The sequence below is a fragment of the Triticum aestivum genome, chromosome 1D, assembly GCF_018294505.1.
Source record: "Triticum aestivum cultivar Chinese Spring chromosome 1D, IWGSC CS RefSeq v2.1, whole genome shotgun sequence".
Classification (NCBI taxonomy): Eukaryota; Viridiplantae; Streptophyta; class Magnoliopsida; order Poales; family Poaceae; genus Triticum; species Triticum aestivum.
The window spans coordinates 290,120,807-290,133,679 of NC_057796.1; positions in this window are offsets into that span (position 1 = coordinate 290,120,807).

Consider the following 12,873-nt stretch of genomic DNA (forward strand, 5'->3'; position numbering starts at 1 on the left):
TATGCTCAATTCTATCAATTGCTCGACAGTAATTTGTTCACCCACCGTAACACTTATGCTCTTGAGAGAAGCCACTAGTGAAACCTATGCCCCCCGGGTCTATTTTCCCTCATATTAATCTCCCGTTAATTAGCGATTTCTATTACCGTTTGTTTTGCAATCTTTACTTTTAATATTTATCATAAAAATACCAAAAATATTATCTTATCATCTCTATCAGATCTCACTTTTGCAAGTGGCCGTGAAGGGATTGACAACCCCTTTATCGCGTTGGTTGCAAGGTTCTTATTTGTTTGTGTAGGTACGAGGGACTTGAGCATGGTCTCCTACTGGATTGATAGCTTGGTTCTCAAAAACTGAGGGAAATACTTACGCTACTTTACTGCATCACCCTTTCCTCTTCAAGGGAAAACCAACGCAATGCTCAAGAGGTTGCATTGCTCATGGCAAGTCATCCCGGAGGTAGGCAAGTCGATGAAGATAGCCTCCCCAATGGTTTCCCCCTCCGATAGAGTACTGGAAAAGGCCTCCAGACGGGATCGCGGAAGAATAGAGGATTGGGACAGCGGAAAAGTTGTTTCGGAACTTGGTACAAAGTTTTCTGAAAATATAGCAATTTATAGCGATGGAATTAGGGTAAACGGGGCTGCAGGGGCCCAGAAGGGGGCTAGGCGCGCCCCCTGCCTTGTCGCTCCATCTTCTGTCGTCTTATCTCTTCCTGAATCTTCTATGGTGTCTTTTAGTCCACAGGAAAATCATCAAAAAGATTTGTCATGTTTGGACTTTGTTTGGTATGGATTTTCTGTAAAATCAAAAACATGCAGAAAATAAGAACTGGCACTGGACACTAGGTTAATAGGTTAGTTCCCAAAAAATATATAAAATGGTATATAAAGCATGAAAGACTGATAATATATTGGCAGGAAACAATCAAAAATTAGAGATATGTTGCTGACTTATGATCTCCACTATGCAATTTTATTCTTGAAAATTGTGTTGGGCCTCCAAGCGCAGAGTTTTGTAGGACAACAACAAATTTTCCTCAAGTGGATGACCTAAGATTTATCTATCTGTGGGAGGTGTAGGATGAAGATGGTCTCTCTCAAACAACCCTGCAATCAAATACAAGAAATCCCTTGTGTCCCCAACATACCCAATACAGTTGTCAATTGTATATATGCACTTGTTCAGCGAAGAGATGGTGATACAAGTGTAATATGTATGGTGGAAATAGGTTTTTACAATCTGAATAAATAAAATAGCAAGGTAGCAAGTAACAAAAGTGTGTAAAAACGGCGCCTCAATGTTTAGAAACAAGGCCTAGGGTTCATACTTTCACAAGTAAAATCTCTCAACATCACTAACATAATTGAATCATATAATAATCCCTCAACATGCTATAAAGAATCACTCAAAAGTTCCTATCAAGGAAACTATGATGAAAACATATGTCAACCTTTGTGCCTAGATTACCCCAATGTCACCACGAGAATTCGCAAGTTAATTAATTACCAAAACATATATCAAGTGATCGTAATAGATTACCCCATTGTCACCACGGCTATCCTCAAGCAAGACATACATCAAGTGATCCCAAATCCAAAGTATTCAATCCAACATACGAAACTTTAAATACCAAGGAAAAATTCATCACAACAAAGATTGAGGGGAAGAACTTCATATAATCCAACTATATTAACAAAGCTCATGATACATCAAGATCGTGCCAAATAAAAAACATGAGAGAGAGAGATCGAACACATAGCTACTAGTACATACTCTCAGCATCGAGGGTGAACTACTCGCACATCACCATGAGAACGGAGGAGAAGTTGGTGGTGATGGTGATGGAGGCATCTCGGCGCCACCGGAGGAGAGGGGGAAGGGGGCCCTCCTTCTTCTTATTGTTATTCCTTGGCCTTCCAGGGAGAGAGGGAGCTCTCCTCTAGATTGGATCTCTCTGTTGTCTTCTGTTTCTCGCATCTGTTTTCTGGCCATTCACCGTTTCTTTAATAGTTGGAGATCCGTAACTCCGACTGGGCTGAAATTTTGAGGTGTTTGTTCTCCAAAAATTAGTGTTCTTGTGGCAAACAAAGGGTTCGAACTGACCTAAGGGCTGACCATAAGGCACGCCGGTGAGCCCGGGGGTAGGGCGCGCCAACCTGCCTTGTGGGGCCCTCGGGCATCATCTTGCGTTGATTCTTTTTTCCCAAAAATCACATATATTCCATAAAAAATCTACGTCAATTTTATTGCGTTTGGACTTTGTTTGGTATGGTATTTCTACGAAAAAACATGCAAAAAAAACTGACGTTGGGCTCTAGATTAATATGTTTGTCCATAAAAATAATGTAAAGGTGCACCAAAACCATATAAGATGTTGTAAACATAGCATGAATACTTCATAAATTTTAGATACATTGGAGACGTATCAGCATCCCCAAGCTTAATTCCTGCTCGTCCTCAAGTAGGTAAATGTTAACATAAATAATTTATGAAGTGTGAATGCTAGAATAGTGCATAAGTTTGATCAATGATAATTCTAATGACTTTTTCTAGCATTATTATATATCATATACAAGAACTCATTTCTCATAAAACATCTCATGATCAAGTAGCAAGGTATTCACGTGTCAAAGTATAGACCATAAACTCTCTTTATACATAACAAACCATGTTCTTAGTCACCAAACAATTACAATTCAAATTATTTTTAGAAAAGTATAAATAAGAGCTCGACATACTCAATTATCATATAGTCTTCTATGATTGCTAGTACTCAAAGCATATTTTTAGAACAAACAACATCCATCGAACACAAAGAAAGATAGAGGCTTATTTTGCCTCCCAACTTACTTTGTCAGCAATAATAATCCATGGTAAAATGTATTTGATTGGATATATGTGCGTGGATCTTTCCCCACCACACGATGCTTGCCAAGTGGAGAATAATTGATGTTGGAATATGAGAAAATATTTTGACTCTTGCATAAAAGTAAAACTTAAAGAATAAAAGATGGGACCTTCACAAAGAGAAGCAAGGATTTGCTAATGTGCCAGAGCTCATTGCTTAAAACAGAGATAACTTCATTCGAACGGTGTACTTTTCCTGCCAATGGGTTTAGGACAAACTATTCAATATCTTCCATGCTAAACACATTAATGGAAGTTCCCATGCAAAAAGTTTCACTCCCCCTCTACCATACTAAAACAAACCGTGGCTAGTCGAATCCATGGGTGCCTGGCAACTTTCAACTTTACAGGGGAGCATTTTTTTATAAGTAATTCAGGACTGGGAATCCTTTTTACCAGATGATACGTCTCCATCGTATCTACTTTTTCCAAACACTTGTGCTTTTGTTTTAGACTATAATTTGCATGATTTGAATGAAACTAACGCGAACAGATGTTGTCTTTAGCAGAACTATCATGATGTTATTTTCATGCAGAAATAGAAGTTCTCAGAATGGGACGAAACTTTTCGAAGATTTTTTATTGGATAAATAAAAATATACAACGAAGATCCATCAGAGGGGGCCACCAGTTGCCCACAAGGCAACAGGGCACGCCTACCCCCACAGGGTGCGCCCTGATGCCTTCTGGGGCCCACGAAGCTCCGTCTGACCTAATTCAAACCTATAATTTCGAAGAAAAAATAGAGAAGAAGTTTCATCGCATTTTACGATACGGAGCCACCGCCACCTCCTGTTATTCATTGGCAGGGCTGTTTTGGAGTCCGTTCGGGGCTCCGGAGAGGAGGATTCGTTGTTGTCATCATCATCAACCTTTCTTCAACAATTATTCCATGATGCTCAACACCGGGAGTGAGTAATTCCTACATATGCTTGTTGTACGGTGATGGAGTTGGATGAGATTTATCATGTAATCGAGTCAATTTTCTTGGGCTTGATCCCTAGTATCCACTATGCTCTGAGATTGATGTTACTATGACTTTGTTATGCTTAATGCTTGTCACTAGGGCCCGAGTGCCATGATTTCAGATCTGGACCCTCTTTGCTATCATCAATATATTTGAGTTCTTGATCCTATCTGCTAGTTATACGCACTTGTTATTGTTCTGATCCGTAGACCCCAAGGTGACAATAATTGGGATACTCTTCAGGGATGACTGTAATTCTAGGAGTTCACGTATTCATCATGTGTTAATGCTTTGTTGTGGGTCTCTACTAAAATGAGACCTTATATCCCTTAGATTTCCTTATGGACCCTGCTGCCACGGGAGAGTAGGACAAAAGATGTCATGCAAGTTCTTATTAATTATAAGCATGCACGACTAATATATGGAATACATGCCTACATTGAATTAATGAATTGGAGCTATTGTGTATCGCTCTAGGTTGTGACTGTTACATGAAGAATGTCAACCACACAAATATCCATCGTTGATCCAATACCTACGCTTTGCTCATATTGTCTTTGTTAAGTTACTACTATTGATGTTGTTGTTACAATCACTAAAAAACTGGTGTTGTTACAGTTACTGCTACTACTGCTACTTTTACCGGTACTACCAAACTTCATACTGCTGTGCTACTAAATGCTTTGCTGCAAAAATGTTATTTTCCAGGTGTGGTTGAATTGACAACTCTACTAATAAGGCTCATAAATATTCTTTGGCTCCCCTTGTGTCGAATCAATGAATTTGGGGGGGGGGGAATACTACCCTCGAAGACTGTCGTGATCCGCTATACTTGTGGGTTATCAGGACCTTTTTCTGGCACCGTTGCAGGGAGCATAGCTTTATTTATTGAGTTCACCTAGGAATTATATATTTGCTAATCATGGATACGTCTCCAACGTATCTATAATTTTTGATTGTTCCATGCTGTTATATCACTGGTACGCGTCGGTGCTATACAAACGGTTTTAAACCCCTTTCCGCGATGGCATTTGGAACCGTCACCTAGTGAGTGACGGCGATAGGGGGGTCATTCCAACACGACCCAAAAACCGTCGAGGATATGCCCTCCTGGCACACACGCTCGGATAATTAGGTCGTGTGCGACCGGCGAGCACTCAAATACGGAAATATGTACAGTAGAGCTAAAAATACAATTATATATGTGAAATTGTTTCCGGTCGCAAGTACATCCCACACAGTCAGTCCCCGCTAAACGTTTCCGTTCGTATGTACATCCCACACAGTCGCTCCATGGAAAGCGTTTCCGTTCACAGATACATCACACACATTTTTTTCCCGTTAAATCGTTTGTGATAGTGTTGCCATTGCACACGATATTAACAATTTTATCGTTTGCATTATTGAATGCATCACACAGTCCGTAGAAGAAACTGTGTGGCAAAGGTTTGCTCTGCGAGAGAGAGAGAGCGGAGGGCTAGGATGGACGGACAGACGGATGTATGGATGGATAGATGTTTGCCATGTCATCGATCCAGGCCACAACTGATTCCACCAATCAAAGTTAAGCTTACATATTTTTTCCTTTTGTTTCTCTTATTGTTTTTACCCTCTTATTCAGGATAAACATTTAACATATTAACCTCTTATAGTTTATTTAAATAAATCAATATTTTGCACATGTGTGTATGTAGGGATGACAAACAATGTTGATTCGGGGGGGTTTCCATTTTCTTTGCGCAAAAGAACCATTTTCCATTTTCCGAGTGCCCAAAATGAGTTTTTTTGTCAAGGACCTACCAAATATTTGTTGCAAAATCGGACCAAATCAATTTTCTAAAATAGTAGGCCATATTTAGTGTACAATTGACCAAATGGTTGGGTGTCAAAAGTTTTGATCCACCTCTCGTGAAAAAGACAAATTTCCGCCAATTCAGTTGGAAGTGGGTCAAGTTTGAACTACAGCTGCCTCATAGTTTGCTCATGAGTTTTTCTAAAAATCATTTTCAGGTAAAAAAATTATATATTTCATCAGAGAAACACCAAAAGTTTTCCAAGGTTCAACCACTAGCTAGGAACGGTCATGCACGCTGTTTTGACCGCATTTTGAAACGGGCATAAAAAATCAAAAAAAATCAAAAAAATTGGAAAACCTTCGCATTGTGCCATTATATGTGACCAAGTTACCAGGAAAAATAACAAATTTGTAATACGGAAATTGTTTTAAAAAGGTGTTCTCAGTAAAGAGCTATCATGTGTGAAGATTCATGGCCTTCAAGCCAATTGATCAATCTTATGGCCACATTCATGGCATAGTTTGTTCAAAGATATCATATTATGTACAAGGGTGCATATTGTAATGGCAAACAATGTTGCCTAAGGGAGTTTTCATTTTCTTTGAACGAAAAATCAATTTTCCATTTTTCGAGTGCCCAAAATGAGTTTTTTTGTGAAGGACCTACCATATATTTGTTGCAAAATTGGACCAAATCAATTTCATAAAATACTAGGCCATATTTAATGCACAATTGACCAAATGGTTGGGTGTCAAAAGCTTTGATCCACCTCTGGTGAAAAAGACAAATTTCCACCGATTCAGTAGGAAGCGGGTCAAATTTGAACTACAGCTGTGATACATCTCCAACGTATCTATAATTTTTTATTGTTCCATGCTATTATATTATCTGTTTTGGATGTTTAATGGGCTTTAATATGCTATTTTATATTATTTTTGGGACTAACCTATTAACCGGAGGCCCAGTGCCAATTTCTGTTTTGTGCCTATTTAAGAGTTTCGCAGAAAAGGAATACCAAACGGAGTCCAAACGGAATGAAACCTCCGCGATGATCTTTCTTGGACCGAAAGCAATCCAGAAGACTTGGAGTCGAAGTCTGGAACACCACGAGGAAGCCACGAGGTAGGAGGGCGTGCCCCCATCCTCGTGGGCCCCTCGTAGCTCCACTGACGTACTTCTTTTGCCTATATATATATACTCTTATACCCTAGAAATATCAGGGAGAGCCACGAAACCACTTTTCCACCGCCGAAACCTTCTGTACCCGTGAGATCCCATCTTGGGGCCTTTTCCGGCGATCTACCGGAGGGGGAATCGATCACATAGGGCTTCTACATCAACACCGTAGCCTCTCCGATGAAGCGTGAGTAGTTTACCATAGACCTTCGGGTCCATAGTTATTAGCTAGATGGATTCTTCTCTCTCTCTTTTATTCTCAATACAAAGTTCTCCTTGATGTTCTTGGAGATCTATTCGATGTAATACTCTTTTGCGGTGTGTTTGCCGAGATCCAATGAATTGTGGATTTATGAACAAGATTATCTATGAATATTATTTGGTTCTTATCTGAATTCTTATATGCATGCACTACTGCAGGATGCTGCTAACGCGACACTACTATCAGAGACCCTTCAAGAAACTATGTGCGATGCAATAATCGCAAACGGTGCTGTATGAAAACCGTCAAAAAAGGTGAAAACGCTTGCGATGGAGGATTGAAAGCACAAGTGCTACCTGGATTATTTTGGTAATTAATGTCAACATATCTCTTGTTGGACTAATACTTCTACTTAGTATGCTTCAGATAAGTTCAACAATGGAGTGGCATGGACTAGAGGATGTGGAACCCCTTCAAAATGCTGAAGACAAAGGATTGGCTCAAGCTCAAAGCTCAGGACTCTACATTTTTTTAGTGATCCAAGATCACATTGAGTCCATAGGAAAGCCAATACTATTAAGAGGGGATGAGGTGTTGCTTAATGGCTTGCTTGCTCAAAGTGCTTAGTGATATGCTCCAAAGCCCTCAACCACTTTCTCACATCCACATATGTCCCAAACCAAAAGTCAAACTCGGCCCCACCGAAACTTTCTATCCGGCGCCACCGTGTTCAATTGACATTGCCACTGCCAGAAACCCTAACCAATTCGGTCTCACCGATGGGATCTCGGTCTCACCGAGATGGGCTTGCAAACTCTCTGTTTCGCTTATTACCCAAATCGGTCCCACCGAGTTTGAGTAATCGGTCAAACCGAGATGAGGATTTACCCTAACCCTAGCACATCGGTCCCACCGAGTTGATCCATCGGTCCCACCGAAATGCCTAACAGTCACATTTTGAAATAAATCGGTCCGACCGAGTTTCATGATTCGGTCCCATCGAGTTTGGTTATTTGTGTGTAACGGTTAGATTTTGTCTGGAGGCTATATATATACCCCTCCACCCACTCTTCATTCGTGGAGAGAGCCATCAGAACATGCCTACACTTCCAACATACATTTTCTGAAAGAGAACCACCTACACTTGTGTTGAGGTCAACATATTCCATTCCAACCACATAAATCTTGATCTCTAGCCTTCCCCAAGTTGCTTTCCACTCAAATCATCTTTCCACCAAATCCTATCCTATGAGAGAGAGTTGAGTGTTGGGGAGACTATCATTTGAAGCACAAGAGCAAGGAGTTCATCGTCAACACACCATTTGTTACTTCTTGGAGAATGGTGTCTCCTAGATTGGCTAGGTGTCACTTGGGAGCCTCTGTTAAGATTGTGGAGTTGAACCAAGGAGTTTGTAAAGGGCAAGGAGATCACGTACTTCGTGAAGATCTACCCGAGTGAGGCAAGTCCTTCGTGGGTGACGGCCATGGTGGGATAGACAAGGTTGCTTCTTTGTGGACCCTTCGTGGGTGGAGCCCTCCGTGGACTCGCGCAACCGTTACCCTTCGTGGGTTGAAGTCTCCATCAACGTGGATGTACGATAGCACCACCTATCGGAACCACGGATAAAAAATCTCCGTGTCTCCAAATTGCGTTTGCACACTCCAATCCCATACCTTTACATTCTTGCAACTTGCATGCTTTACTTTCCGCTGCTCATATACTCTTGTCATGCTTGCTTGATATGTATTCTGAATGTTTAAAATTGTGCCAAAACTCCACAACAACTTAAGGAAATTAAAAACTGCAACTTTTCTTCTTAGAGTCTATTCACCCCCCTCTAGACGCCTCTTCTCGATCCTTTCAAGGATGCATCAAACACGGTTCTGATTTTTGTTGCGTGTGCGATGAAGGGCACACAGTTTAGTTCAATTGACTGTTTGCGGTGAGGAGGAACAAAAGAAACGGGCAGCCAGATGAAGGCGTGCGCGATACACAACATACGGTTCACTCGGATGAACTGTTTGTGATTAGGCAATGCTACCTCTTGAGCATGCGTTGGTTTTCCCTTGAAGAGGAAAGGGTGATGCAGCAAAGTAGCGTAAGTATGTCCCTCAGTTTTCGAGAACCAAGGTATCAATCAAGTAGGAGGCCACACGCAAGTCCCTCGTACCTACACAAACAAATAAGAACCTTGCAACCAACGCGATAAAGGGGTTGTCAATCCCTTCACAGCCACTTGCAAAAGTGAGATCTCATAGAGATGATAAGATAATATTTTTGGTATTTTTATGATATAGATTGGAAAGTAAAGATTGCAAAATAAACGGTGACAGAAATAGGTAGTTGACGGGAGATTAATATGATGGAGAATAGACCCGGGGGCCATAGGTTTCACTAGTGGCTTCTCTCAAGATAGCATAAGTATTACGCTGGGTGAACAAATTACTGTTGTGCAATTGATACAAAAGTGCAGAGTTACGAGAATATCTAGGCATGATCATGTATATAGGCATCACGTCCGCGACAAGTAGACCGAAACGATTCTGCATCTACTACTATTACTCTACACATCGACCGCTATCCAGCATGCATCTAGAGTATTAAGTTCATAAGAACAGAGTAACGCATTAGGCAAGATAACATGATGTAGAGGGATAAAGTCAAGCAATATGATATAAACCCCATCTTTTTATCCTCGATGGCAACAATACAATACATGTCATTTCCCCTACTGTCACTGGGATCGAGCAACGCAAGATTGAACCCAAAGCTAAGCACTTCTCCCATTGCAAGAAAGATCAATCTAGTAGGCCCAACCAAACTGATAATTCAAAGAGACTTCCAAAGATAACCAATCATACATAAAAGAATTCAGAGGTGATTCAAATATTGTTAATAGATAATCTTGATCATAAACCCACAATTCATCAGACCTCGACAAACACACCGCAAAAGAGTTACATCGAATAGATCTCCAAGAAGATCGAGGAGAACTTTGTATTGAGATCCAAAGAGAGAGAAGAAGCCATCTAGCTAATAACTATGGACTCGAAGGTCTGAGGTAAACTACTCACACATCATCGGAGAGGCTATGGTGTTGATGTAGAAGCCCTCCGTGATCGATTCCCCCTCGGGCGGAGCGCCGGAAAAGGCCCCAAGATGGGATCTCAGGGGTACGAAGGTTGTGGCGGTGGAAATAGGGTTTCGTGGTGATCCTGGATGGTTTCGGGGTACATGGGTATATATAGGAGGAATATGTAGGTCTGCGAGGGGCCCACGAGGGTGGGGGCGCGCCCTGGGGGAAGGCGCGCCTCCCTGCCTCATGGCCTCCTTGCTTCTTTCTTGACGTCCACTCCAAGTCTCCTGGATCACGTTTGTTCCAAAAATAACTCTCCCGAAGGTATCATTCCGTTTGGACTCCGTTTGATATTCCTTTTCTGCAAAACACTGAAATAGGAAAAAACATCAATTTGCACTGGGCCTTCGGTTAATAGGTTAGTCCCAAAAATAATATAAAAGTGCTTAGTAAAGCCCATTAAACATCCAAAACAGATAATATAATAGCATGGAACAATCAAAAATTATAGATACATTGGAGACGTATCGAGCATCCCCAAGCTTAATTCCTGCTCGTCCTTGAGTAGGTAAATGATAAAACAGAATTTTTGGTGTGGAATGCTACCTAGCATATTTCTCAATGTAATTTTCTTTATTGTGGCATGAATGTTCAGATCTGAAAGATTCAAGATAAAAGTTTAATATTGACATAAAAATGATAATACTTCAAGCATACTAACAAAGCAATCATGTCTTCTCAAAATAACATGGCCAAAGAAAGTTATCCCTACAAAATCATATAGTCTGGCTATGCTCTATCTTCATCACAAAGTATTTAATCATGCATAACCCCGATGACAAGCCAAGCAATTGTTTCATTCTTTTGATGTTCCCAAACTTTTTCAATCTTCACGCAATACATGAGTGTGAGCCATGGACATAGCACTATATGTGGAATAGAATGGTAGTTGTGGAGAAGACAAAAAAGGAGAAGATAGTCTCACATCAACTAGGCGTATCAACGGGCTATGGAGATTCCCATCAATAGATATCAATGTGAGTGAGTAGGGATTGCCATGCAATGGATGCACTAGAGCTATAAGTGTATGAAAGCTCAACAAAAGAAACTAAGTGGGTGTGCATCCAACTCGCTTGCTCACGAAGACCTAGGGCATTTTGAGGAAGCCCATCATTGGAATATACAAGCCAAGTTCTATAATGTAAAATTCCCACTAGTATATGAAAGTGACAAAACAAGAGACTCTCTATCATGAAGATCATGGTGCTACTTTGAAGCACAAGTGTGGCAAAAGGATAGTAACATTGTCCCTTCTCTCTTTTTCTCTCATTTTTTATTTGGGCCTTTTTCTTCCTTTTTATGGCCTCTTTTTTTTCTTTTTTCTTTTCGTCCGGAGCCTCATCCCGACTAGTGGGGGAATCATAGTCTCCATCATCCTTTCCTCACTTGGGACAATGCTCTAATAATGATGATCATCACACTTTTATTTTCTTACAACTCAGAAATTACAACTCAATACTTAGAACATAATATGACTCTATGTGAATGCCTCCGGTGGTGTACCGGGACATGCAATGAATCAAGAGTGACATGTATGAAAGAATTATGAATGGTGGCTTTGCCACAAATACGATGTCCACTACATGATCATGCAAAGCAATATGACAATGATGAAGCGTGTCATAAACGGAACGGTGGTAAGTTGCATGGCAATATATCTTGGAATGGCTATGGAAGTGCCATAATAGGTAGGTATGGTGGCTGTTTTGAGGAAGGTTTATGGTGGGTGTATGATACGGGCGAAAGGTGTGCGGTATTAGAGAGGCTAGCAATGGTGGAAGGGTGAGAGTGCGTATAATCCATGGACTCCACATTAGTCATAAAGAACTCACATACTTGTTGCAAAAAATCTATTAGTTATCAAAACGAAGTACTACGGGCATGCTCCTAGGGGGATAGATTGGTAGGAAAAGACCATCGCTCGTCCCTGACCGCCACTCATAAGGAAGACAATCAATAAATAAATCATGCTCCGACTTCATCACATAACGGTTCACCATACGTGCATGCTACGGGAATCACAAACTTTAGAACAAGTATTTCTCAAATTCACAACTACTCAACTAGCATGACTCTAATATGACCATCTTCATATCTCAAAACAATCATCAAGTATCAAACTTCTCATAGTATTCAATGCACTTTATATGATAGTTTTTATTATACCCATCTTGGATGTTCATCATATCAGGACTAATTTTCTAGCCAAAGCAAACTGCCATGCTGTTCTAAAAGACTCAAAATAATATAAGTGAAGCATTAGAGATCAATAATTTCTATAAAATAAAACCACCACCGTGCTCTAGAAGATATAAGTGAAGCACTAGAGCAAAATTATTTAGCTCAAAAGACATAAGTGAAGCACACGGAGTATTCTAATAAATTCCGATGAATGTGTGTCTCTACCAAAAGGTGTGTACAGCAAGGATGATTGTGGTGAACTAAAAAGCAAAGACTCAAATCACACAATACGCTCCAAGCAAAACACATATCATGTGGTGAATAAAAATATAGCTCCAAGTAAAGTTACCAATGGACGAAGACGAAAGAGGGGATGCCTTCCGGGGCATCCCAAGCTTAGGCTTTTGGTTGTCCTTGGATTTTACCTTGGGGTGCCTTGGGAATCCCCAAGATTAGGCTCTTGCCACTCCTTGTTCCATAATCCATTAAATCTTTACCCAA